This window comes from Callospermophilus lateralis, chromosome 5 (assembly GCF_048772815.1).
Source record: "Callospermophilus lateralis isolate mCalLat2 chromosome 5, mCalLat2.hap1, whole genome shotgun sequence".
Classification (NCBI taxonomy): domain Eukaryota; kingdom Metazoa; phylum Chordata; class Mammalia; order Rodentia; family Sciuridae; genus Callospermophilus; species Callospermophilus lateralis.
In genome coordinates, this window is record NC_135309.1 from 142,801,772 (window position 1) to 142,829,593 (window position 27,822).

The 27,822-nt window shown below is 43.3% G+C and overlaps 1 protein-coding gene across 4 annotated transcripts in view; it reads left to right on the forward strand.

Moving 5' to 3' along the window:
• Pdzd2 (PDZ domain containing 2) overlaps positions 1–27,822 on the forward strand; it is a 234,553-nt gene that overhangs the window by 30,415 nt on the left and 176,316 nt on the right. The window contains exon 1 of one of the 4 annotated variants that reach the window (XM_076857336.2): positions 5,152–5,392. The exons of the other annotated variants lie outside the window; for them this stretch is intronic. The gene's annotated coding sequence lies outside the window, so the exon portion shown is untranslated. Of the gene's footprint in view, positions 1–5,151; positions 5,393–27,822 lie in introns of those variants that run through there. 4 annotated transcript variants of the gene reach the window in all.

The following is a 27,822-nucleotide window of genomic DNA, read 5'->3' on the forward strand; positions in this document are numbered from 1 at the left end:
AAATGGCCCAGCCCCTGTTGGAGTTGTGGGCTGTGCAGCATTGATGACATCTTCCCAACCTAGATTCAAAGGGGCAAAGAGGCGGCACCAGCATCTGTTGAGACATCTGCACACTCCTCCATCCCTTCAACCAACTTTACCAAAGACCTTTTTGATTCTGGGCATCATGTTTCTATTAAGCGCATCTGGAATGCCAGTAAGTCACCACTCTGTCCATGTGTTAACTGAAAGTTTATTGGGTGGAAATGTCATTGTTTAGTTTCAGGACACTTCGAACTTATTTATGTGGATTGTGTCAAAATACTGAGGTTTCTTTTCGTGCTTTGCTTGATGTCACAGTTGGGCTTTGTATGTATGGAGATCCCATGGCCTGGATGTGGTTGGGGATCTCCTGGGAATTTCCGCTTTCTTCCTCTCTCCAGCTTTTTATAGCTACAAAAGGTTCAGATCTATTAACAAACACTTGTATAATTACGCCCCTCTCTGTTTATGGACTCAGGATAAATTGTCTTGATGGGAAAATATCTATCCTTTGGAGTAATTTAGATCAAGGCTTTTTAGTTTTTGTTTGCATGTGGTTCATTTGCCCTTCTAAAAATCATTTTGATGTCTGTTTCATGAATCATCGACTGTGGATAAATTACAGTATTCAATAAGCCTCATTAAAAATCTCGTCTTGACCTAAAAGTAGTTGGCATAAAGAAAATATGTGACCCATCCATATGCTTTCTCATGGAGCTAAATCAAAAGAAATAGTTGAGGGCCGGAGTTGTGGCTCAGTGGTAGAGCGCTTGCCTAGAATGCGTTTGATCCCCGGCACCACATAAAAATAAACAAATAAAATAAAGGTACTGTGTTCATCTACAATTAATATATATATATATATATATATATATATATATATATATATATATATATTAAAAAAGAAATAGTTGAATTTTAAGATTCTTAGGGGACACCCACAGGGGACTCCCTGGAAATGATTGACCAGGGCCTTGGCCACCTAGCGTGTTGGAAAAATTCAGTTCAGCTCAGTTTGTTTTGAGCATCACAGTCAGAATACACTGTATTCATAAATTCAACAGTCACAGAACCATTCTATGCAAGGTGAGACTATTTATGGATAAATTTTTCTATATGTTACTAAATTTCAATTTTACTAAAATAGACATGACTCTCATTTGGATTTTTCAGCCCTGTGGAAGACAGCCATACACCCTCTGAATCAGAAGGTCAATTCCATCCTTCTCTGTTATACTGGGAAAAACTGACTGTGTTCCTCCAGTAATATAAACATGTAGAAGACTTGACTTTTAGTCCACTTGAGCCAAGAAGCACGAATTATTTCCCCAGTGTTTCCTCCCTCTGAATAGCTAAGAATGCTTAATGATGGGAGGCAGTGTTTTAATTAAGTACACCCTTTTGAGTCAGACTAAATGTGTTTGAATCGGGACTCCCAACATTTACCAGCTATGTTACTTAACCTCTTGGTGACTCAGTTTCTTTGTGTTAGAATAAAGCTAATAATTATTTCCACTTCACAGAGCTACTGCAAGAAAATAAATGAGAAAGGTAGCCTACATGAAATAGATTGGTCACTGTGCCCAACATAATTATAGTAAGAGCTTAATAATTCATAGCTATTATTATCATTATCATCAACAACTAATATTTCTTTGCCCACACAAAAAGCAATGCTTCCTGTATCCTGAAACATAAATTTGAGAGTGTATCTATGAGATCTTCTTATCATCTATCCAGTATATGAAGTTGGGCGTATTCTTAGAGGTACCCATTCCAATAAAGACACAGGCTCAGTTTGGAGATCATTACATTCTTGGGGCACCTTGTTTGTGAGTTAGGAACACAGAGACTCAGGGTCCTTGCTCCTACCTGGATGGAGTAACTATCATTCAAGAAGGGGATGGAGGTTTTTCTTTAGCGTAGCTTCTGCATAAACAGGCAAGACTCAGATGACATCTACATGGAGACTGCAAAGGAATGGCAAATGAGACTGTTCTGATGTCAAGTCAGTTACCATTAGGACAAGCAAGATAAATCTGACCCAGATTTAAAGTGGTATTTTGAGTCTCTTACCTCTTCTGTCCTCTGGAGAGATGAAGAACAGCTGGTCGGTATCCTCTGTATAATAACCCTTCAAATAGAAGACTGAGTTTGCCTTTAGGTACTTTTCCTCTCCAGACTAAACAACTCCAAGTCCTCTAACCTTCCCTCATAGATTCTATTTTCTGTCTCTTTAATCATTTAGGTTCTCCTTTGGAAACTTTCCAGTGACTCACATCTTCCTTAAAACAAGGAACCTCAAAAGAGACATACCTCCTCATAAGATTCTGTCTGCTACCAAATTCTTTATGACAGGATAGGGAGCAGTGGGGTATTTCCCTTCCATGTCACCAGTGTGAACACCCTAGTGTTGGGTTGCCTGTTTCTTATCAATATGGGATGCAATTCCCATTTCATGCATGATCTTCCACGATCCCCATGATCCTCACCACTTTGTCTGTTTTTCTTGAATGTAGATATTAAGCCTCATTTGAGCCCATCCTGCTGATTATCACCCCCGAGGATACTACTTTGTAATCAGCCATCATGCTGAATTCTAACTGTCTTTAATGAACCATTCCTTAATGTGTTGAAGCCACTTTGGATTCTCTTAACATATTAGCAGTTCCAACCTGAATTCCTGTTGTTCATAGAGTCTGGGTGTGCATGGAGCAATTTCAAGTATTATTTAAACCAGACCCAGGATGAAATCTTAGAGTACATTTTAAGCACTACTTTGTTTACTGAGCCATTGATTTCTTTTCCAGGCAGCAGTGAAGCCTGGGTAGGGAAAAGACAGACCCGATCCTATCTTTCTGACCTGCTGATGAGAATGGCATATGCTTTTTTAAAGCCTTCCTGAAGCTAAGATATTATGCAGATGTGGTTAGATTTTTAATTCCCAGCAATACACACACTAAAGTGATATTAAGCAACAAAGATGGGGTGGGGGGGCAGGATATTTATTTACATTATACTTAAAGCCCCTGATTTGCTTTAAAAGGAACTGATTTACACATCATAAATTACACACTGGATTGAAAGAATAAAAAAAGCAAAAGCATTAGGAAATCATCAGTGGAAAGGCTCTCAGAAAGGAAGAAAAGGAGCACTTCTGGAATTATTTTAAAAATTATTCAATTTGAACATGGTTCCCATAAAACTTATCAAATACTGATTTGCCACATAAAAGGATGCTCATGAATCTGCTTAGAACTTCCACCCCATGTCAGGAGAGCTGGAAAAGGGGAGGGAGGAGGAGCTAGCATTCATTTTAATATGTGTAAGCCAGATACTTTGCATTGGCATCATGATACATCTGGCTTTTTCTGAAGTCATCAGCCTCTAACTTGCCTTGACCCAGGAATTGCAGTTTTTTGGGGACTGGCTGGCAAAGCTTGTCTCCCTGGACATGCATAGAGTTCTCCTCAACTCCACGAGGTGGTGTTGGTTGCAGTACACACACCTCCTTGAGATAGACTTTATCCTGAGGTTTGTTTCCTTCCAGTACTTCCAAAGGAGGAATGCCACAGCCTGGCACTCCTGCCTGTTTCTGGTTTCCTCTTGCACTGGCCTGAATGAAGCAACTGGAGGTAGTAGTTCCAGGACTGGTAATTATGATGAGTATTTACCGAGTGCTCTTGGGATGCTTCTCAGAATGGGCAGATTTCCAGCCTGGGCTTGACATGGGCTGGCCTCTCCTAGGCTCTAATTACCCGTTCCAGTGGCAGTAATGGTACTGGGAATTGAAGCCTTCCCTGGCCTCCTCCATTTTAATTAATTGCTTTGAATTCCACCAGATCTGTCCATTGCAAAGTTCATTTGCTTTTAGGGGTTGCTAGATGCCTAGGGGGAAAAAAAATAGCTTAGAGACATAGGGGCAGGGTGGAAACCCGGCAAGATTTTGGTGCAAACCCCAAGGAGAGGGGAGGGTGTGTACATGTCCATGCAAGTCCCCAGAAGGACTCACCGGGCTGGAGTGAGTTTATTTGTGCCATTTAACCCCAGGCGCTCTCTGTACCTCCAGCTCAGCTTCCCCTGGGAGCTCCAACTTGGAGCCCTCCCCAAGCCAGGTGAAAATGTGTTTTGAGCAGAAGTTCCTTAATGGTTTGAGGTTTGGCACAGCAGTGCTCTTACTTTTCAACAAATGTTAGAAGTGTAAAAATGGAATAAATTTACAACTGAAGTTTTGAAAAAGCAATGAAAAGCGACTCCCCCTGCCCCCAAACCCCTCTCCTACTTTTAAGAAAAGCAAACACTCTTTTCCTGTCTTATTTGTATTACCATTAATTTAAGACAGGAAGCCCTCAGTGGGTGTGATGTAAACAATTGGGCCTCGTGGGTCGGGCTTCCTCATCAGTTTGCAGCTGGAGAGATGGTTGTGCAGCCCAAGCCCATTCGGGCCTCTCTAGGGGTTGACTTGCTGACTGAACCCGCTGAAGGTGGGAGGGGCAGGCGAGCAGGCGAAGGTATAAAGGAAATGCTTGAGTCGTGCAGTCACGGGCAATTGTAATTCAGGGGTGGTAAATTTGGTTACTCCTGCAGAAAGGATCTGACTGGTGATTTCTGGAAAGTTCCCTGACATCCCACCCTGTGTGATAGTTGTGATTTTAGTAACACCCCCCCCCAAAAAAAAAAAAAAAAAAAAACATGCTTCTGCTGATTATGAAACTGAGTGGTTATGAAATGACTGATGTTAGGGAGGTGGAGCCTCTTTTAGGGTGGCTCTGAAAGAGAACTTCGGAGCTGGGTGAGGGTATCAGGGTACCGGGAGGGCGTTTTCTCCTTCAATCCTGCTCCCCGTTTGCAGCAGGAAGCTCCTGAGCCCTTGACATAAACAAAATCGTCTGCCTAAGAAACCCCAAACTCCTTGCAGTCCTTCCCGGGGCGGTTTCCTCTTCCCTGCGATAGGAGGGGAGTGTCGGGGAAGGGATTCTGGAATGCTGTGGAGTTTTGACAAGTGAGCCCGGGAGTGAGGAGCCGCGTTAGGATTACATTACAGTCTTTTCATAACCTCCTCGACCGGGGCCCGAGGAGGGAGGGAGGGAGGGGGTCCTCCCACAGATCTGTAGCCAGGCGAGGGGAGCGTTCGGGAAGTCCTGCACGGATCCTGCTCCTGGACTGCCCGCCGCCGTCGGGACCTCGGGAGGGCGGCGGCCCGGGGCGGGGAACCGGCCTCTCGCCCGCCCCTCCCGACTGCCAGCAGGTGATTAGGCTAATGACCGGCCCCTACGGATTACCCGAGGCCAGCGGCTCTGGACACAGTCTCCAAGGAAGCTGCGGGAAGGGGTCGGAGAGGAAGCCCCCAAAGGTGACTTCAGAACTGGAGGTAGGAGTCTGCCTGGAAACCCCCCCCCCCCGCTCGCCGGTCTGACCCGGGCTGCGGCGCCGATGGAGGCCGGATCCCTCAGCCTGGGAATTTGGCCACAGAAGGCGGAGACCGAGCACGGCACGCTCGCCTTCTCCCAGACCGCTCGAGTGCTTGGTTTTCCACCTGGGGATCTGCGTGCTTAGAGGTGGTTTGTGTTCCTCGGGAGGAGTGATTTGGAGCTCGTTTGTCAATTGCTGGACGGAAGGAGGCGCCCTGTGTGTGTGTGACGGGCAGGGAGGGGGCGCGCACCAGGCGGAACCCCGAGGGGCTCCCGAGCCACAGTCCTTTCCTACTACCCCAGAGGGGCGGTGAGGAGACTGGCAGCCCAGGCACCTGTCCTTATCTCCTGCTTCTCACTTTGGCTAGCAGGCCAGCAAATCCGGGGCCGAACGAAGCTGTGTTCTCTACTGCAGGGAGCTGTGTTTATGACCCCACAGGAGGTCACAGTCTCATTTGGGACAGATCTTTGCCCCAAACTACTGAACATCCTGCTTGGACCACAGCCCCGCCACTGATTCACGAAATGTTTTGATTAGAGTATCCACTAATGAAAAGATCTTTTAAAGATGAAGGATGTTTGGAAAGATAATGGCATTTTCTATCATGTAGCTTCTCTCTACTAGAGTTTATAAATACTAGGAGTGAAATGAAGTCAATTTTGTCTCATGACATGAAGGGAAAGGAGGAGGTAACTTAAGCTGTCATTCTGGGAGAAAAGATTTTTTTTGAATGTAAACAATAAATGCTTTTCATAAAAATAGGTCAAGCTGTTTGATATAAGGGGATAGCATAGACTCTAATATGGAAGTACCTTAAAATACACAAAATACAGCAGTACGGGTGTTTTTTGCAAGTGTAAATTCACATTGCAGATGAATTTTTAATATATAGTTAAAATTTTTAAAATGTCGCAGGGCACGGTGGTACACACCTGTAATCCAGCAACTCAGGAGGCTGAGTCAGGAGTATTACAAGTTCAAAGCCAGCCCCAGCAACTTGTCTCAAAAAAAAAAAAAAAAAAAAAAAAGGCTGGGATGTAGCTCAGTGGTTAAGCACCCTGGGTTCAATGCACAGTACAAGATAGATAGATACATACATAGATGGATTGATAGATAAAGATGTAAGGCTTTCAGAGTCTCCAGTCAAACTAGGGCAGCTGTGGGACTCCAGGATGGCAGCAGGAGGTTCTGTCGAAAGAGGGGTTCTCAGATGGGCCACCACCTGAAGAAACTGAAACAGGACATAGAATAGGAAGGGACCGAGAAAACCAACCTGGACTGAGGACCCGAGGCTCTCTCCACTTGCTCCCAGGTTTGTGCTTTGAGGCTGCACAGCCAGGCATAACTGTCCAGGAGGTGCATTCAGCATCCCCACCCCTCCGCACCTCCGGCCCCATCCAGGGTAAAAGGGAGAAGGCGCAAAGCTGCAGAATTACTAAGCACTGCCTTTCAGTTTGCCTTCTTGCTTCCATAAATTACCCAATGCCGTGCCTGGCATGGAGTTGAGCTTCCTTTCAGCCTATTCCTGCTGACTCCATATGCTCCAGCAGGTCACACTTGGGAATTGTTTCCTTGAAGGGACCCCACTCCACCCTGACTCCTGGGACCTCCAGGTGTCCACTCTGCTGCCATGGTACTTGGCCGGTCTTCTTCATCAAGGCTTCTGTTTCCCAGGGCATTCATTACTCAGGCACCTGTGCTCTGCCTTCTAGAGAGTGGGCGCTCCAGGGTGCTGCTTGGGAATCTTTCTGATTCTTACTCTCAATCTGAAACCCAATTCCTAGAATGACCTTCTCTTCTTTCCCTCTTATATGTGTATCAAAAGGACACATATACATATTTTTAAAAGTGGTATGTTTCTATAAGACTTATAACTACGGACCCCTCACCAACCTCAACATCTATGCCCCAGAGACAATCACTTTTCAAGTTTTTGTACATTTCTTAGTGCCAAATGTACCCTGTCCTCTGGTTCACCTCTTGTCCTCCAGTTACACCCTGCATTTGCTGTCTGCACAGACACTATCATGGGATGTCCTTTCTGTATCAGACTAGGGAGGCATTTTGTCTCTTAGGTGCCATCCCCTGTCTTCTAAACCTCACGACTTTCTTCTTATATTCACTTTCTGAAAAACACATCTTCCGGAAAGAAAGTCCTGACAAAAGCCACATGTGAGGTGATTTTTTGAGATCCTCCAAGGTCAACGGACATTTTGTATGGGATATGGATTCTATATTGGGGATCCCTTTCCCTTTGAATTGGGGAAGCACTGCTTTTCCAGATTTAATACCGTTCAGATGTCTAATGTCATTCTAAGTCCTGAGGCTTTGAATGTATTTCTCTGAAGGTTTTTAGGATTTCCTCTTTGTCCCTTGTAATATTCCTTTCTCTTTGTAATGAGACTTCATTGTATCTCGGTGGTACTTTCTTTTCATCCATATTACTGGGCTTCCAGTGGCTTTTTTTTCACTCTGGAAGCTCTGCCCTTTTGTTCTGAACAGTTTTCTAGAGTTTAAAAAAACTAAAATTTCCATTCCTCTCTTCTGTACCACTTATTGATCGGAAAGAAACTCTTATGGACTGACTCCCTTTCTTTTTCTATTATATTTTTCTATCTCCTTTAAAAAATATTCTATGTCCAGCTGTGCACGGTGGTCATGAGTGTAATCCCAGCGACTCAGGAGGCTGAGACAGCAAAAGGATCGCAAGTTCAAGGCCAGCCTAGGCAATTCAGCTCTTTTTTTTTTTTTTTCCCACCTTTCCTCAACAAGACTCTGTCCCAAAATAATAGTCTAAAAAGGGTTGGGGACACAGCTTATTTGTAGTGGTAGAGCCTTTGCATAGCATGAGTGAGGCCCTGGGTTCAATCCTCAGTATCACACACATACAAAAAAAAAAGTGCAGAAATACTTTCTGGGAAATCTCTTCATTTTATCTTCCAACCCATATATTCCTTTTTTATGTCTGCCATCAAATTTCTAATTCCCAAGAGCTCCTTAAAGATCTGTGATTTTCTTACAGCCTCCTGTTATTGTTTCATGGATGAAAAGCTGCTCAACTCTGCAGATCTCATTACAGCTTCTTTGAAGTATTTCTCTCCTCCCTGCATTGTTTCTGTTTCCTCTGATTTCCTCTTGGTTTTGTTTTTGTTTTTTAATCTCCTCCATGTAAAGACTTTCCTCACTTGTCCGATGATCCCTAACTGACTACTGAAACCCTAACTGTAATCTCTGAGAGGATGGAACTTGCACCCAGAAATAGCTCCCTTCCAAGAAGGTGACCCAGGAAGATCTCAGATTCCAGAACAATGCCTGGCACACAGTAACTTCCCAGGGACATTTGCCGAGTAATGGAATGACGTATGATCTTGCTAGGTCCCAGGTGGTGGTGATTATTAAGAGCTCTGCAGGTGACTTGAACGCACAGCTAGTGTGGAGGACCTCTGCTGTAGAATTAGCTCGCTGGTGGTTTTACTGGAGGTCTCTCTCATTAGGAGAGGATCTTGTATCTGGGAGAAACTAACCAGGTAAAGAGAAATCTTCAAGACACAGAAGAGTTGATGGGTTGTAGCATTCTGGAAGCCAGATGGACAGAAGACTAGGAGTCTAACCATTTGGTATCCTGCTGTATTTAGAGTGGTATGCCTTCCACAAGGTTGGTGTCTCCAATCCATAGCTGTCCCGACTCAGCAGAGCGAAGAGGTCACAGAATGCAAGCCCTTACCAGGGATCAACAATTACGAGAGGGATGTGGCAGTCTGATGGCTTCTATTCAGATCTGCAGCGTGCTCTCCTGCTTTGGGGTGGGTCCCCTGCTTCTTCAGTGCGTGGTGCTCACAATTCCAGAGCCTCTCTGGAGTTCTGGCTGTGAATCCCAGACTTCCCACACTGCTGGGCTAGATGTTGGCTTTCTCTCATCTACAAAGTCAGTTATCACTAGTTTGTGTGCTTTCCAGCAGCCAAAATTTTGTTGTAATCATTGTTTCTCTTGTTCTCTTTATTTTTGAGAGTTTAGTGCTCCTCCCTTCCCCAAGCTTTTAAAAAATCCTTTACTCTCCTTTTACTCCATCATGCTTACTGGCAAGAGTCTCCCTGCCTGGGTACCCCGCTTTGACTTGGAACCCTCCTCTTACTTCTTTCTTCAACATTTATACCCTGATACTGCAGGTGCCCACTTGGCATGACCATGCAAATGGGCCACCGCACCATACTGAGGGATTGCCCCCAGGGGTACAGTACAACTGAGCTACATCCCCAGCCCTTTTTATTTTTTAATTTTGAGATAGTCTTGCTAATTTTCCCAGGATGGCCTTGAATTTTCAGTCCTCCTGCCTCAGTCTTCTAAGTAGCTGGGATTACAAATATGGGCCACTGTGTCTGCCTAGACCATGTTATACTTTGATTTCAGCCAGTAGTGCTTAAAATTGCCCCAACAGGGTGGTTGTTGAGCATTTATACTGAAGTGCTTGAGAATTCTCCATTTGGTCATTATGCCCCTGCTTATGGATAAAGTATCAGGCAGAGGGCATTTGATCCTGTGGCTTATCAGGGCTCCATTTGTGAGAATAGCTGTACAGCATGTTAACTTCTTTGAATTAGGGTCATGCTCATTTCCCTTTCTGGTCTTCACCAGCAGCCCCTTGGTGGGTGGAGTGGATTTGAACTGGGAAGCATTGTTCTCTGAGATGATTAGCCCATTCCGGTCTGGTGCCTCCATGCCACACCCCAGACACAAGTGTAGGAAAGTGCCTGCCACACAATCCTGGCAGTGGGGTGTGAAGACCTCCAATCTGTTGGGGAGTTTTTAGGGAAGGTTTGCTCATTCCTAAGAAGGACACAAATGGGTGGGTCCCTTTGCTTCCTCTGCATGTTGCCATCTTGAACTGCTAACAGGTCTTGCTTCCCGCTTGGGATGAAGCCAGCGTGCAGGAGCAAGAAGGTTGTAGAAAGTCCCAGAGAAGCCCCTCGAGCCCCTCCCCATGCCCCCTCTCTCCCGGTCTTTTGAGATGGTTCAGTTCCTCCCTGTTTAAGCCATTTGGAGTCAGGGTTTGGTATCATTTGCTGCCAGACTGATACAGGTGGAGATTTATTTATGCCTCACCTTTATCTCCAAAAAGAATTAAGGAGACGGTGGGCTCACTCCGATTTGAGCAGTCCGATTCCTCATTTGATTCTTATTTTGATTCCATATGAGATTCCTCTCGACTCTGCTGTTTTCTAGGCAGATGAAAGTAATTTTACTCTCTCTTCCAACTTCAAAGGTAGGAATGACTATGAGACATTTGGGGGTAAAAAGGTTTCTTTGCTTTGGAGCTTGCTAGCCAGTCCCCATGTGAGAACGTCCCAGGCTGTCTTGGCAGTGGAGACTGTTTTAAAATGACATGGCACTGCTGGAGTGAAAAGCCAAACAGTGGCTCTGACTCACCCCTGCCTGCACACTGGCCATTGTTCCCTCTGCCTTCCATCCTTTGTGCATGTCAGCCTCTGGGAAGCCTTGAAGATGAAATAAACTCCGGAAGTGCTCAGTGGCGTCAGGAAGATCAGAATGCAGGAGAAAGTGGACTGTTCATTTCTGTGTTTTCCGATTGGGCTCAAGTGCAGTGATGCCCTCTCTTTTTTTTTTTTTTTTTTTTTTTTTTATGAATGAAAGGCCTATTGGAGCCATTCCATTCGTCCTAGAACATTGGTGTGAAAGGAAGTTCTTAATTGCACTTAGCATTGTACCATCATTTTCCTGTTTATATCTGTCTCCTACTAGACCCAAATTTTAGGAATGCAATTTTTATATTATAGCCAAATTTTGTTGAGCATTTACTACTTACCAGGTACTGTTAGAAGCATCACATATATGAGCCTATCTCATCCTCATGAGGATTCTGTGAGCAGAGATTCAAATATTAGCTGCTGTAATCCCAGCAGCTCGGAAGGCTGAGGCAAGAGGATTGCAAGTTCAAATCCAGCTATAGCAATTTAGTGAGGCCCTAAGCAACTCAGTGAGACCCTGTCTCTAAATAAAATATTTTAAAAATGGCTGAGGATGTGGCTCAGTGGTTAAGTACCCCTCGGTTCAATCCCTGATACCCCCCCCCAAAAAATCACCAATCTGGTTCTGGAGTCTACTAAATACTATATAATGTGTATACTTTTCACTATGTAATTCATTATTTTATCCTGAACACCTTTATACCATTGGCAGTATATAATAGGAATTCAGATGTTATGGTGAATGAATAACACCACGATTTTTCATCCTATTATAGACACTCAGTAATTGTATTGGTAGTGAATTTTCCCACAGAGGCAAAGGACCATAATATGGGCAAGTCTCCTCCAGATCTGACATATAAGTAGCATGGTCTACAAGAGCTGAGACTGTCCTGAGGAATCTCAAACACACAATCACTAATTGGGAGGTGACCACGAGGTATTTTATTTTTAATTCAGCTTTTCCTTCTCTTCCCTCATGTTACCTTTCACCCCCTAAACCTCCACCCTTAGAAGGGGCACTAATCCCAGTTGCAGATTTCCATTGCCATCAGTAGAATCCTGCACAAAAGCAGATGCCATTTTGGAGACACTAATATTTTGGAATCTTTTTCCAGGGGAGCCTGTTAAAGGTTAGCATTAGTTGGCAGAGAATTGCTGTGTGAAAGTCAGATCCCTGAAATGCTGCCTGCTGAGTGCCGTTTTCCAGGTGGTTTCTCATAACATGTCTTATTACACTTTGGAATCAAGAGATAATATATGACTTTCATTCGTTATTTAAGACTTTTGGCTGACCTCCGAGATTCTTATTTCAATTGCCAACCGATAGAATATATAAATGGAAAAATGCATTAGTATGCAAACTTTGGAGTTGGTTTTATCATTTGAAATTGCGGGGAGGCCTGTGTGGATAGATAAAAGAATACTTGTGAACCAATTTTGTCTGGTTAGGAAGCTGTCTTCTGAACAGTTTCACTTTTTAGGTCCTTTGGAAACAAATACACTATGTCTTAAACAAAACAAATGTCCTGAAGAAGTTATTTGCACTTCCAAGAAGTTCCCATTTTAATAAATTAACAATATCTGAGATATTCTAGAAGACCTTTATGTTTCCCTTTAGATCGATTCTATGGTGGGAGCCATTTTGCAGAACAAATTATTTTTTTGAAAACTCAAAAATGTATTTGTCCTCCATACAGCATAGTTATGGACATGTTCTTGTTCCTTCAGGTCCCCAAGGTCAATTGCCGCCTTCCTCTATGCCATGTGGATCACCTGTATGACCTGCAGCATCTGGGTTCTCCTGCCTTCTCTTTCTGCTTGGGTTCAACCATTGTGATCTGTCAGTGGGAGGCTAGAGGAGAGAGTGTCAAGAGTATTTATCATTCCCCTCACTGTCCTGCCTGCCCGTCCGCCCAGCTGAGGTTCTGACAGTGGCTGACTTCTTCCAAGTTCTTGAGGGGCAGCTCACTTTCATGGCTCCAGCTCCCACACAGACCATTACCAATGCTTCCTTCCCTTGCCTTTCAGATCTAGAGGTAGCAACCATTTCCCATGGTTGCTGGCCTCTGTGTGCTGCGCCCTGCCTGACACTTCTGTAAACAGTCCCCTTTAATTAAACCTTTCTGATCGTGCCTCTGGATTCCTGCTAGACCCTGACTGACAGCACACCACGTCCATCTCTTTCTCATTTATAGTCTTAATTGTCAAGTCTGGCTCTAAGATGCCAGTTCCATTTACCACATTTGAATTGGAATCGTACCTTGTCTGAGATTTGTCATCTTCTGCCTTTTCTTGGTTTGCTAGTCCCAGGTTGCTGTGGCAAGTGAGGAAGATTATTCTACCCTCTCCCTACAGTGTCTAGCACACTGCCTGACCAAGGTCATAACACTTTGCCACTCTTGAAGTAAAATAACACATCTGGGAATGTGTGTATGTGAATGAATATGGTGCACTGTATCTGTTAAAGAAATTTTCTTTTTTAAAAAAATGTATTTCTAGTTGTAGATGAACACAATACCTTTATTTTATTCATTTATTTTTTATGTGGTGCTAAGGATCAAACCCGGTGCCTCACATGTGCTAGGCAAGCGCTCTGCTGCTGAGCCTCAGCCCCAGTCCCTGTTAATGAATTTCCATAGGCTTCCTTTATATCCTTATCAGCGTTGGTCCATTCATTTATGCAGAGAGCAATTATCCAGCACCACTGAGAGGCAACGAGCTATGCTAGATATTAGCGTTCATGTTTCATCAGTCGGGGGGTCTCTCTCTCTTAAAGGGCCAAACTACTGGAATTTTCAAGCTAAAAGGGATCTTGGAGCACATCTAATCCAATTTCACTCTCTTGAGGTAAAGTTCAGGCTGAGAAGTTCAGGGCTTCATCTGGAGCACATTTGGTAGACGGCAGGGATGATACCAGAACTCGTGTTCCGACTCCTCCTGGGGTCCTTTCCCATCTTCCTCCAGCCACACTGCCTGGTCATCTCCGAGGTGCCTTCTGGTGCAACAGACTTCCACCAGGTGTCTTTTAAATAGCCCTTCTGCCGCTCCTTATTGCTTCCCTCTGTGCCCCAAATGCAAACCAGACAGTCATGCCCTGAGCTCATAAACGGGCCTAATGGGATGCAGATGGTGGATTCCAACCCAGGCTCCAACATTAGCCCCAAGTGTAGACAGCGGGGGATCATTCAGAGCAACCCACAGTCACTCTTGGAGATGCCTCTCCACCAACTTTAAACTTGGAGCAACAATTTATGTCGGGGAATGAGGTGCTGGGGTTGGGTTGAAGGAGTTCGTTAGAGTTTCTGTGGTTACAGGAGCCAGAGGCTTTGCTCTCATCTGCAGATGTGGTCTCCTTCAAGCCAGCCCAGGGCTGCTGGTGAGCCTTTGGGGGACAGGGGTGGAGAGTGTTGCTGTAGAGGGATCAGTGCTGCTGCTGTCATGGTGGATTTTCATGGGTCCATTTAGCACAAGGATCACAGTATAAGGTGTTCCCTACAAAACCCAAAGTCTCTGTCTCTCTCTTGGCAGCTTAAAGTTGGCTTAAGATGGACGGGAAAAACATTTTTTCTTAATGAATAGAAACAAAGCAAATTAGATGATAGACTGCCGAGAGCAAGATTAGGTCTTTGCACGATGAGATGATTGCCCAGTTAGTGTTCCAGGCTCGGTCTCTCTTGTGTCCCGATGAATCCTTACCTCATACCTGTGGGACTTATGTTCAGAAGATTAGGGAAAGCAGGGAGGGTTGGTGGCCTTTCCTGAGTCCCTGTTCTTTGTCAGGCTTTGTGCTGAGGTTTTTAACTAAAGGATCTCATGCTTGGATAGCTCAGTGTTGTCCTCATTTTGCAGCCCTGGACCTTAGGCTCAGAAGGACAGTGCCCTACAGAGTTACACAGAGAGTGTAAAGTGGTGTTATGGCTTAGATATGAGGGGTCCCCCCAAAGCTCATGTGTGAGATAATGCAAGAAAGTTTAGAGGTGAAACAGTTGGAGAGCCTTAACCTCATCAGTGCACTAATCCCCTGATAGGGATTAACTGAGTGGTTACCATAGGCAGGTAGGGTGTGGCTGGAGGAGGTGGGTCACAGGGGGCATGGCTTTGGGGTTTCTATTTTGTCATTGATGTGGGGAGGAGTCTCTCCCTTCCCGCTGTGTTCCAAGGTGCTTTCCTCGGCCACACACTTTGGTGTGTTTATGCCCTCATCTCAGACCCCAAAGAATGGAGTTGGCCATCTATGGACTGAGACCTTGGAAACCATGAGCCCCAAATAAACTTTTCTGCCTCTCATTGTCCTTGTCAGATCTTTCAGTCACACCAGGGAAATAGGGGACTAAAACAGGTGGCATAGAACATACTCAGTTCTTTTGTTTGTTTGTTTGTTTGTTTGTTTTAATACTGAGGATTGAATGCAGGGCTCTGCACATGCTAGGCAAATGCACTACCACAGAGCTCTAACCCCAGCCCTTTGTATTTTTTATTCTAAGATACGGTCTGTCTGAGTTGCCCAGAATGACCTCCAGCTTGTGATCCTCTTGCCTCAGCCTCTCAGGTAGCTGGGATTACAGGTGTGCACCCTGGGCCCGGCCACATATTCAGTTCTAGCTCTCTTGTAAATGAAGTACTGACTTTCCAAGCCCAGTTGGCCCATGTGACTTTGGGGAAAATTAGTTTTGCCCTTGGTTTTCTTGACTATAAAGTGGGGATGAGGTTTGCCTTTCCCTGATAAATTGGTGCTAAGTATTAAGTGAAATACTGTACAGAATGTGTTCAATACGGTGCTGGGCACATAAGCTTTAAAAAAAAAAAAATGGACCCCTTGAGCTGAGCTTTCTGCTTCTCCTTTCTCCTGTGTTCTTTGTCACTTTGGAGCCCACTGTTAAGGTCCCTGAATTAGTTTCCATGTTCATCAAATGAAGCTTGGGTTAAAGACAGTTTTCCTAATGGGGAAAACACCAAGGAGAATTAATCAAATCTATGTTTTCCATATTATAACTATGAAACTTCCTGATGTGCCTGGTCCGTATGTTACTTTGAGACCTTATTCATTCATGTCTACTGTGAGAATCTAGAGTTTGTCAGTTACCCTGCAGGAACCCTTTGTGTCTCTAGCTCTCTCAGTCTGTATTCTGCTGCTATAACAAAATATCCAAGATTTGATAATTTATAAAGAAAAGAAGTTTATTTTGGCTTATGGTTCTAGTGGCTGGGAAGGCCAAACTCAAGTGGCCACATGGAGCAAGGACCATGCGCTGCTTCAACTCATGGTAGAAAGTGGAAAAGCCAGTGTGCATGTGAAGGGGAGAGAGAGAACCTGAGGGGAGAAGCTGCTTTATAAAAATGCACACTTGTACCTGGTATAGTCCTGTGAGAGTGAGATCTCACGGCTATGAAAAGCGCATCCATCATTGATCCACTCCTGAGGTTCTTCCTTGACTCAGTCACCTGCCGCTAGGTCCCACCTCCCATCACTGCAGCAGTGGGATCAGCCTCCACATTAATTTTGGTGGGAACAAACCATACCACTGGGTAAATCCCAGCAGCATTCAGTTCTTTTATTTTTATTTATCTATTTTTTTTTTTTGGTACCAGAAATTGAACCCAGGAGTGCTTTAACCACTGAGCCACATCCCCAGCCTTTTAATTTTTTATTTTGAGACAGAGTCTCATGAAGTTGCTTAGGGCCTTGCTAAATTGCTGGGTCTGGCCTCAAAGTCACGTTCCTCCTGCCTCAGCCTCCTCAGTCTCTGGGATTACAGGTGTGGGCCACCATGCCCAGCACGCCTCAGTTCTTACTGCTTAGGTTTTTTTTCTCCTTTATGACTTCCGGTCCTTGCCGATACCCATTTGTCATTGTTATCAGCCTCCTTTATTCCTCCTCTGTCTCCCTTCCATTTGAAAAGAAACGTATTGGTTGTATTGGGCCTTGTTTACAGCTTGGGATGCTATCCATTCTTTCTTTCCACTTCAGTCAGTGGTGACATAGGTAATAGGCTGGATAGGTCTCCAGTGAAGCTCCCAAGAAAAGTTAGGCCCTTCTTGAGAATGTTCCAGAAAATTCTCCATATCTCTTACACACAGCCTCCCTGGCTCGTGTTGCTGTTGGCAGTGCCTCTGGCAGTGCTGGGGCTGAGCTCAGATTCTCACTTCTGATGCTGTGCGCTGGGGCATCTGAGGGCAGGAAGGGTGGGTCTAGCCCCTTCAGAAAATAGTGATGGCATCCGGGAGTACTCATGGCCACACAGCTGCTGCCCAGCAGCCTGCCCCCAGCAGATACTTCCTGCCATCCTTAAAGGCGTCTTGCCACACTGCACAAATCACTTTAAAAGGAAAAAGGAAGAAAGACAAGTCGAGACCGAAATCCAGTGGCCCTTCCAATGCGTCTCAGATGGCAGTACCCATCTGCACTGTGAAAGAGGCACCTGTTTCTGGATCCTCTGCACCCAAAATTTTGGATTCCTCTGGAGTTCCCAGAGCCTCTCTGAGAGAGTCCACTCATGTTTTGTGCCATGTTGCCATGGCTACCTGCTGGGGAAAAGAGGCAGAGGAGAGGAAATGTGGGAAATGAAGTTATAATTTACCTCACTCAGATATAAGGCAGGGTACCCCCCCAAAAAAGTTACCAGAAACGAGAGATTTGGCTGAGCACAGTGGCACACACATGTTCTCCCAGCTACTTGGGAGGCTGAGGAGGGAGGATCACAAGTTTGAGGCCAATCTGGATGACTTAGCAAGACCCTGACTCGAAATAAAGAGGGCTGGAGATGTGGCTCAGTGGTAGAGTGCCCGTCTGGCATGGCATGTGTGAGGCCCTGGATTCAATCTCCAGTACCAACAGGGAGGGGAGGGGAGGGGAGGGGAGAGAGCAATGGCTTACGTTTAAATCTTAACGAATCTCTCATGTTGTGGGAAGATCTTGCAATTATTTTATTTTGGAAATCAGAGTCTTATTTAGGGAACACCCATTAGCCTGAAATGACCTTAGTGCTGGTTTTGGCTATTTATGAAAGTCAACTGAGAAAATCATATTTTTAAATGAGGGGAGTGTTAAAAAAAAATCTAGTAACATTACAGGGCATCTGACCTCACAGTAAGAAGTGTTGGATTTCTTTGTCAACAAGACTTTTAAAGATCCTCTGTAAAGGGAACCAGTTAAGAACCTTATTCAAATAACTTGGCACAAAGTGAAAAGGGTATGTTCTGGAAAATTCAGAATGAAGTTGTAATCACAGAAACAGGTGTAAACTTGCCACTGACACAGAAGAACTGAATAAACGTCTCCTAAAGTGTGCGAGCCAGAGGTGGAGGAAGCCAGAAAGCTTCTCAATTAGCAATAACTTCTATAATGTTGACATGCTATTTGTACATGTATAATTCTGTATATTGCTATTTTGAGATCTTCAAGTAAATATCTTAAATGTAGCATATTTTAATATCTTAAATAGAACATTTATATCTGTGAATGCAAATTCTTTCATTTATATCATTTATGTTTGTCTAATCAAATTGTCCATAAAACATTTTCAGTTATCATCTGATTGGGACAGTAGACGATCACTTGTATCTGGAGTCACCTTATGATCCAGTGAAGGGGTCTTTAACTTACCCCTCATTATACAGGAAATGAAATTTGGTGTCAAGTATTTATAAGAGACATATTGGCACCTTGAATCACTACATCAGTAATTCCATTCTTGTTTCTTACTTGAGATTTTTTTTTTTTTTTTTTTTGGTATGCAAGAGGCAAATCAAAACAAAAGGAAATGAACAGAAATGCAGAAAATTAAAATGACTCAAACATATTTTTTTCTGAAGTCAATAAGGACGCTAGCTGGGCATGGTGGCACACACCTGTAATCCCAGCAGCTCGAGAGGCTGAAGCAGGAGGATCGCGAGTTCAAAGCCAGCCTCGGCAAAATCGAGGTGCTAAGTAACTCAGTGAGACCCTGTCTCTGAATAAAATACAAAATAGGACTGGGGATGTGGCTCAGGGGTCAAGTGCCCCTGAGTTCAATCCCTGGTACCAAATAAATAAATGAATAAATAAGGGCCCTATACTAGGAAAGGGGTACCAACTTATATGTGGGGGTGGTGTGGTTTAGATATGAATATCCTCCAAAGTGTTAAAGGCCTGGTCTCCAGTGCAGCAGTGTTCAGAGGTGGGGGCTTTGGGGAGTGATTGGATTATGAGGGCTCTGACTTCGTCAGTGGACTAATCCACTGATCGCTGGCAGTGGTAGAGAATGTCCTCAGTGGGACTAGCTGGAGAAGGTAGGTCATTGCAGGCCACCCTAGAAGGGTATTTCTTGTCACTGGTTTGTCTGTCTGTCTGACTGTCTGTCCGTGTCTCCCCTGGCTGTCATGAGCTGAGAAGCTTTTTCTCCTCCAGACCCTTTGCTATGATATTCTGCCTCACCTTAGGCCCAAAGTAATGGAACCAGTCCACCATGGAATAAAACCTCTGATACTGAGCCAAAATAAATCTTTCCTACTCTAAGTTGTTCTTCTGAAGTCTTCATCACAGCGACAAAAAGCTGATATCACAGGGGTCACTTCGTACCCAGGACATGTGGCATCTGGAGCTGCATCAGGCAGATTATTTCCACTTGACGTTTTTGATAACAATATGAGCAAAACAGAGTGCCATCTGCAGGAGAAGCTGTCTCCAGAGAGTGATCATCCTCAGACAGCATGTCAACCTGTTGAAGCAAGCATGGAGAGTCCCCTGTGGAAGCCTCCCAGGGACAGGAAGGACGGACCTCCCTTCTCCAGCTCTTCTTCAACCCCACGTGGGGGTGTGGACTTCTGAGCTCCCCACAAGGCATCTTGCCAATAAGTCATCACAGGTGGAGAGAAATTTCCACCAAGGGGGGAAAAAACTCCATATCCAACAAGAAGCCACCTCTCCAAGAGCTTCATATTTTCATGAAATATATATTCTTCCAGAAAATAAACGCAAGATGTGTTACATCCCAGTGTGTCAGTGTTAACTGGACTATCATTGGCCCTCCCTCCCACAAAGCATGCTTGTCTACCCTTGTCAGTGTTACAAAAATTGTGCGCCATTTTAGTTGTTGAGAGACCATGGCTGCCCCCAAACTTGCAAAGTTGGTGTATTAGTCAGGGTTCTCTAGAGAAGCAGAACTGAGAGGGTATGTATATCTGTGTATATTGTGTATGTGTGGAGAGAGAGATTGAAATTTATTTTTAAAAAATTGGCTTGGAGTCAGAATGGCAGCTATTAAGAATACAAACAACAATAAGTGTTGGCAAGGATGTGGGGAAAAGGCACACTCATACACTGCTGGTGGAACTGCAAATTGGTGCAGCCAATGTGGAAAGCAGTATGGAGATTCCTTGGAAAATTGGAATGGAACCACCATTTGACCAAGCTATCCCTCTCCTTGGTCTATACCAAAAGGACTTAAAAACAACATACTACAGGGACACAGCCACATCGATGTTTATAGGAGCACAATTCACAATAGCTAAACTGTGGAACCAACCTAGATGCCCTTCAGTAGATGAATAAATAAAAGAAAATGTGGTGTATATATACACAATGGAACATTACTCAGCATTAAAAGAGAATAAAATCATGGCATTTGCAGGTAAATGGATGAAGTTGGAGAATGTCATGCTGAGTGAAGTTAGCCAATCCCCAAAATCTTAATGCTGAATGATTTCTCTGCTTTAAGGATGCTGATTCATAATGTGGTGGGGGGGGGCAGGGGGCAGGGGAGGATTAGATGAACTCTAGATCAGACAGAGGGGGAAAGGGGAAGGAGGGGAAGGAAGGGGGCATGGGGGTAGGAAAGATGGTGGAATGACATGACATCCTTCCCCTAAGTACATGTATGAAGACACGAATGGTGTGACTCTATTTTGTGTACAACCAGAGATATGAAAAGTTGTGCTGTATATGTGTAATATGAATTGTAATGCATTCTGCTTTCATATATAACAAATTTTTTTAAATGGGGAAAAAAAAGAAAAGAAACTGGCTTGAGGCTGGGGCTGTAGCTCTCAGTGGTAGAGCAATTCCCTCACTTGTGTGAGGCACTGGGTTCGATCCTCAGCCTCACATAAAAATAAATAAATAAGTAAATAAAGATATTATATCCATCTACAACTAAAAAAAAATATTTAAAATAAAAACAAACACAAAAAAACTGGCTTATCCATGTGATTGTGGGGGCTAGTAATTCCAGTATCTATGGAACAGGCCAAGAGGCTAGAAATCAAGAGAAGAGTTGATGTCCCAACCTTCAGTGAATTCCACAGGGATGTCTGTGGGTGGTGTCTGTGTTGAAACCTCGAGGACAACTCTGTGACCTTTGAGAAACCTTAATCTTATCTCTCAAGGTCTTCAGCTGCTTAGATGAGGCCCACACACATTTTAGAGGGTGATTTGTTTTGCTCAGAATCTGCTGATTGAAATGTTAATCACATCTAAAATCCACCTTGATAGCAACATCTGGGCTGGTGTTTGACGGAGCACCTGAAGCCATGAAGACATATAACATTAGGTATCACAGCTGGGTTCTGCACTGTTTATATTTTATATTTTGAAGTGAGAATGAGATTATAAATAATCAGGAAAATACTCTGTGGGTTGATAGAGAAGTTGATGGAGAAACACTAGATTTGATGATTGTGTTTTTGAGAATTCTTTTAAAAACTTAAAACATGACAAACTGCAAAAAATAATCTAGCAAACATCCATATTCCTGCCACTAGGATTTAGAAACCATTAGTATTTTGTCATGTTCGTTTTTAGGTTTTATTTATTTAAGCAGAGAATTATTGTTTCAACCAAAGTCTCTGTTTTCGTTTTTTTAAATATCTTTATTTTGTTTATTTATTTTCATGTGGTGCTGAGGATCGAACCCAGTGCCTCCCACATGGGAGGCAAGCGCTCTACCACTGAGCTACAACCCCACCCCCAAAATCGTTTTTAATCCTGGGGAACCCAGCTCCATCTCACCCGGGTTTAGTGCATATCTTCCAGTCTAGGTTTTAGATGGATAAATATTATATGTTATCTAAAAGTAAATATATGCATTTTATGTGTACTTTAATTTATGTAAATGCTATTAAATTGCATCTTAGTTTTTATATCTTTTTGAAATCTGGCTATGTTAATAAAGTCATTAATTAATTAATTAATTAGTTTTTACAGTATAGAGGATTGAACTTAGGGCATTTTACCATTAAGCAACATCCCCAGTCCTTTGTATTTTTTATTTTGAGACAGGTTCTTACTAAGTTGCTGAGACTAGCCTCCAACTTGTGATCCTCCTGCCTCAGCCTCCCGAGTAGCAGAAATAACAGGTGTGCACTACCACAGACCACTTGGAGTCATTCATTTTAACTATCTTTTCTGTTTTAAGAAAATCCTCTACCCTCTATATGTTTTCTTCAGCAGTTTTTCAAATTTAGGGGAGATCTTTTGGCTTTCATGTGGAAAATATATAATTAGACACTTAACTCACTCTGAAGAGAAAAACAAATTTAAAATGGACTAAAAATAAATTTCAAATGGATTAAAAATCATTACAGTGACTAACATGTTCTCACTCCACATATATCATGTAATCCCTAAAATATATATAGGTCTCCTAAATACATATATAGATAGGGCTCCTATTCCCTTCTGATAATTCATCTAATCCTGCATTAATATCACCTTGTCTTAATTACTGTAGTTTTCTAATGTATTTTAATGTCTGACAGAGGGAGTGCATCCTTTTGCATTTCTTTTTTTTTTTTTAATGTTATTGTATTTTTAGACCTTTATTTAATTATTTCTATGTGGTGCTAAGGATTGAATCCATTGCCTCACACATGCTAGGCAAGTGCTCTACCACTGAGCCTCAATCCCAGCCCCCTTTTGTACTTGTTTTTCAGAATGATCTTACTTTTAGTTCTATACTGCCCTACATAGTTACTAAATTTTTTCAAGTTTTCTAAAGATTATTGTTGAGAGATTTGTGGAAATTTCACCAAAGATAATCGATCAATCCAGGAATATTGGACATTTAAAATATCTCTTCTCTCCATAAATAAGGCTTATCACCCCATTAATCAAAACCTTCTTTTACATCCTTCAATAAAGTTTTATAATTTCTCACTAAAGTTGCTTTAGACTTTTGCTTTTGTGCTGGGTGCAATGATGCACACCAGTGATCTAGTGTCTTAAGTGATTTGGGAGGCTGAAGCAGGAGGATCAGAAGTTCAAGGCTAGTCTCAGCAACTTAGTAAGCCCCTGTCTCAAAATAAAAAAAATAAAAATGATGGGGGATGTAGTTCAGTGGTAGAGCATCTCAGGTTCAATTGTCCAGTGTCACCAAAATAAAAAAGACTTGTGCCTACATAATTTACAGTTTTGGCTACTATGGCAGCCAATTTTTTTCTTATATCATCTGGTTGCTGCTGGTATAACATAATGCAACTGATTTTTGAATTTGAATTTTTGTTTTCAGCAATCTTGCGGCATCCTCCTAATTGCTTAGAGGTTAGTCTTGGTAATTAAGCATAAACAACTGACTGCAGGTCTAAAGTACCTTTTTAAATTATAAACTCTGTAATTACATTGTCATCTGTAATCACACAAATTTCCCTGAGCCTAACACAGCACAGAGAACATTGCCTCCAGAGCCCAGAGGTGTGCCAAGGCACACACAGGCAAGATCAGTGGAGCTCCGGTTGTCATGGCCTCAGATTCTGTTAACAAAACTGCAATGTCTGTGCAGCTCTTCAGACCACTGGGTCCTATGCCACCCTGCTCAGTTTTCACATTTTCACAGGAAATGGTCTGTGCCTCACATTTTCTTTTTTCTGTAAAATGCTGCTAATAATAGTATCTCCTCATAAAGGACTATGAGGAGTCAATGAGTTATTGCATGGACCTGGCCCAGTTTAAGCTTTCAACAAATGTTAACTATTATTTTAGGAGAACATTACTGCATTTTAAAAATTTCAGCTATTTTAGTAGGGCTGGGGATGTAGCTCAGTAGTAAAGTGCTTGCCTAGCATGCACAAGGCCCTGGGTTCAATTCCCAGCATCATGAAAAAAAAAATCAGCTGTTTCAAAACCTCTCTTGAGTAGCATAGGATTGTTAGTAGTTTAGACTTACAAGTGCTTTATCAGAAAGCCAACCTTTTCCCTTTCATAACTTGTTTTAAAGTGCTGTGCTTTGTTCTTTTGTAATCACATCACTTCTGATAAGATCATGCCTGGTACCCTCCACACAAGTCTAAAGGAAAATCACTTCACAGAAGTTTGCTTTGCAAACGTTGCTGAAAGGCTCCTTGTTTTGTTGTTGAAGATATCTCACAGCTCTGTATTAATTGGCTCTGTCATAGTGTCTGAATAGAATGATAAACTAGAGTCCAGAGATTTGAAGTAATTTGCATTTTAGTTTCTGAGACAAGAAGGAAAATCCCATGACGGTGGTTTGTATGCACGGCAGCCAGAACCGCACATGCTCAGATTGCTTACCATCGTGACAGCCCATGCCTGGAAGAGCTGCCCTGGCCCCTTCTCCATTCACTGAAAGTAACTTGGCCTATATCTCCCCTAGTGACTTTGTTCTGGGTCCCAAACAACGGACGGATGCCTTCCCTTCCTATTGTCCCCTGTCAACCAACCTGTCTTCTTCTAAGAATTTGGATTCAAAAGCACTAGTCTCCTTCTCTGAACCTCAGAAGAACGATCCCAAGACCCTGAATGGCACAGGTTGCTGTGAAGTTCCCTGGCCTCTTGTTCTGAGGGCCACAGCAAGGGAAGAGGGGAGAAGTACTTCAAAAGGTGCAGATCTTATTCTCCATCATGTATCTCCCCAACCCCCACCCCATGGTGCCAGGGATTGAACCCAGGGCCTTGTGCTTTCAAGGCAAGTATTCTACCACTGAGTTACACCCCCAGTCCAGGTTATTTTGTCATGGTTGAATGAACGTGGTTGATTTTGGAATTTGGTAGAAGTTAGCTAACATAGTATTTAAGTGTCTGTTATTATACATCCCTCAATCCTATTGGCAAACTGTGTAGACATGGCACCATCTAACAATGAAGGTGTCAGACAATGTCAGTAGTCTGGCTATGACATTGATGTGGTCATTCTTTGAGGGTAGCCCAATATATATTCCAGATCTTCTCAGTGTTGGATTATTCAAATGGATATTGAAATTTGACATTTCTTCTCTAGTATGACCCAGTAAGTTGTCACACACTCTTGTTTTTTTAGAGTAGAGTCTGAGACTGGGAACAACACTAGTTATCCTGATCACTGTTTCCTGAGACCCTTCTCAGCAGGAGAGGCAGCATCCCATGTTGGTACGAGGGGTTAAATCCAGGGCCATGTACTTGCTAGGTAGGCTCTACCCATAAGCTGTACCCACCAGCCCCATGTAGATTTTGTACATTTCTTTTCCTGCCTACATTTTACTTTCCCTCTCCTTTTCTTTTTTCCATGCAATCTTCAGAGCTCTGTAAGGATTGAGATTTTTTCCCCGTTTCCTTTTGAAGCAAATTTTAAAATGGTTTCCTTACTATCTGTCTTCGTGCCTTCAATATCTGTTAGGTTAAAAACAAATCCTTCTGGTATGAACAGAAGGGTGCCTTTAGCGACCAAACAGATCCCCAGCTCAACCCCAGATGGGATTTTGGCTGTGCTGTTGATGCGGTTCTGAAACTCCTCACAATTTTCCTCGTAACATCTGTTTTAAAAGACCAGAGTGACGATAGACCTTTTGGCTGATGCTTTATGCTAAAATTCATGAAGATATTTCATATGTGGTCAATTTGAAGACACTAACTTTTCAATTATTTGAAATTATCACCATACATGGATCCCCTGTGTTTCAACCACCTGGAACCATCTCTGAATGGATAGAAGCAAAAGTGTTCAAAATTCTGTGAACAGAATGTTCTCTCTCCTTTGCTTCTCCAGAGTGACTGTAGCTTTTATCCTCATTTGCAGAGATCAAATCTGGTCCTCAGGAGCCCTGTTTGTATTGGCCGTTGGGCTCTCGTACCTCTGTAACTAAATACCAATGTATGAAATAGTTATTGTTCCCTGGAGTGAGGGCCCCCGGCCAGAAAACATTCCTTGTGATTTCAAGGAAGCCAAATGGAAGCTGTAAATGTCCTGGCAACCAAATCGGGTTAACATGAGCTCCTATAGCCTCAGACACAGAGATAGGAAGGTGACTTTTGGGCTGTGGTTCAGGACTAGGATCTCTGGTCAGCAGGTTGGCACTTAACTGAAGCTTCCCCATCAACCTTCCCCTCTGTCTACGGAGTCTAAGACTGAACGACTGATATCTGCCATTAGGATTGGATTTGACTTACTTTGTAAATTAGAAGTATTTTCTCAGGAATGTATTTTTAATAATGTTGGTTCATCTTGTCCCATTTTGCCATGTTTGCCATATTTTGATGAGTCCATTCCCTGATTCTGGGCCTGTAAAAACTCATCCTGAAAGTTGACAGCTCTGCGGACTGTCTTTCCCGAGCCAACCAAATGAACTCCAGTGATTTCATTCTTGTGGCATTATGCTAAGCAGTACCCTACGAGGTGCAGAGCCTCTTATTGAGTCCACCTGACAGAGGGAGGACCTGACACAAAAACCCCACAGTTAGCTAAGTTCCCACAGTTGGGAGGTGGAGCTGCTCCAGGTGAGAGGAGGATCTCAGCAGGAAGCACACTGACTCAGGCTGTCCCGGCTCCCTGGGGCTTTTGCCAAGGGGCCCTCAAGTGCCAGATTCCTGTAAAGCACAGGCATAAGGATCAGAAGACTGGGGAATTCCATAAAGAAGGAGGAGGAGGAGAGGCAGCCATGTGTCTTCAGCACTGTCCCTCTCTCTTCCATGTGGGTTATCCAGACTGACTGGTTCCCCCGCCCCTGCATTCCACATTTTAGGCCACTCGTGCATGGATAGCTAGTCTTGCAAAGGCTATATTGGTACTTGCAGAGAATTTAAAAAAAAAAAAAAAAAAAAGAAAAGAAAGAAAAAGGCAAAGTGCATCATTTTTTTTTTTTTTTTATCATTTTCAGCTTTGTGAATGGTTTTAAAAGTAATGACTGGCGTTATCATTCAGCACCCATTCATGGAGACCAGTCATTACATGGGTCCAGCTCTGGGTCTTGGGAGTACAAGAAAGGAAAAAAAAGACAAGGATTCTCTGCTCTGTTCTCATTTAGCTTAAAGTCTAGTATGGAGAGAGAGAAAGTTAACATGTTGGTAAATAATTAGACAGTAATGATAATTGCATATTTCAGTGAGTTTTTTTGAGTGAAATTATCAGTTACTTTCTTTTTCTTTGATGAGAGAAAAGTACATGAATCAGACGCAGACTTGCCAAGTTTTGTTTTCAGGTCAAATCTCAAGTCATCTCCCTGTGCAATTTCACTATCGGGCTGGCTCACAGACACAAAGTGGAGGCCTGAACCCTGACTGGTCTTGTCTCTGTTCGGAGGCCTCGGGCCCGCCTCTCCAGCCCCTCTCTTCTTGGATGTCATTTGTTGCCTGAGGGAGCTCTATCACTCTGTGGTTCCAAAGTCTGCTCCTGGGAGCCCCAAAGTTCCTTTCAGAATCAAGAAGGGGAAGTTGATGGGACTCAGGACACCCACTCGACCTCTGCCAGAACAATTGTGCCGTTGTCTGTTGGCTCTTGAGGATTTTCTTGCATTGGAGAAATAATTCTGCTACTGGAAAGAACCATTTGGCAGCCAATGAGTTGTACGTGAGAAACTGCCTTTATCCTTTGTGGGAAAATGCCATGACTCAAGTTTTTAAAAGTAATAGACTGAGAGTTATATCAATAATTGCTCTCCATCATCCAGTCTGGACAATGTGAAGGTTAAGTTCAGGCTTAGGTAAAAATGGACAATGGATTA